Source organism: Lepidothrix coronata, unplaced genomic scaffold, assembly GCF_001604755.1.
Source record: "Lepidothrix coronata isolate B3197 unplaced genomic scaffold, Lepidothrix_coronata-1.0 Scaffold147, whole genome shotgun sequence".
Classification (NCBI taxonomy): Eukaryota; Metazoa; Chordata; class Aves; order Passeriformes; family Pipridae; genus Lepidothrix; species Lepidothrix coronata.
The window spans coordinates 1,192,155-1,192,807 of NW_016690327.1; positions in this window are offsets into that span (position 1 = coordinate 1,192,155).

Genomic DNA, 653 nt, shown 5'->3' on the forward strand with positions numbered 1-653 from the left:
CACCTGTGTCTGTCATTTCTGAGCAAAGGTCCTGCTTTGTCCCTGGCCTGGCATTGCCAGGGGAGATGTTTGGGCTGTACCCCAGCACTCAGGGATGCTCCTGTGGGCTCCATCCTTGTTCCAGGAGCACTGACCTGTGGTTACAGTGAACTGTGAAATAGCAGGCACAGTGCTTTGGATTGGGATGGTGGATAGAACATTCCAGGGAAAGCAAAGTCATTCTGCAGGGCATTAAAGGCCCGAGGTGTGTCTGCTGCACACGGCTGTGCCCAGAGCCTCCGTGTCCGTAGGAGAGGGGGAGCCTCCAGGAATCCCTGTGTTTCCTGGGCATCCCCTCCACAAGTGCAGCTGTTGGGGGCTGCAGGAAACTGCCCCTGGCTGCTCCCTCCTTCCCTGACCCCCTGAATGAGCAAGGGAGCCGTGAGGACACAGGCTGTGGGGAGGGCAGGCTTTCCTCGGGTGGGGATGGTCTGAAAAATAATCCCACAGCTGAGTGTCCCCTTAAGAGACATTAACAGAAACATTCCCATAAATGTAGGATATTTGTACCTTATGAGTAAAAACACCCTTTCCTTCCTCTGAAGACTCTCACTGTTTCTTGTCTGGGAACACTTTCATTTAGGTTAATTTTTTCCAGGTACTTTGAATGAAAG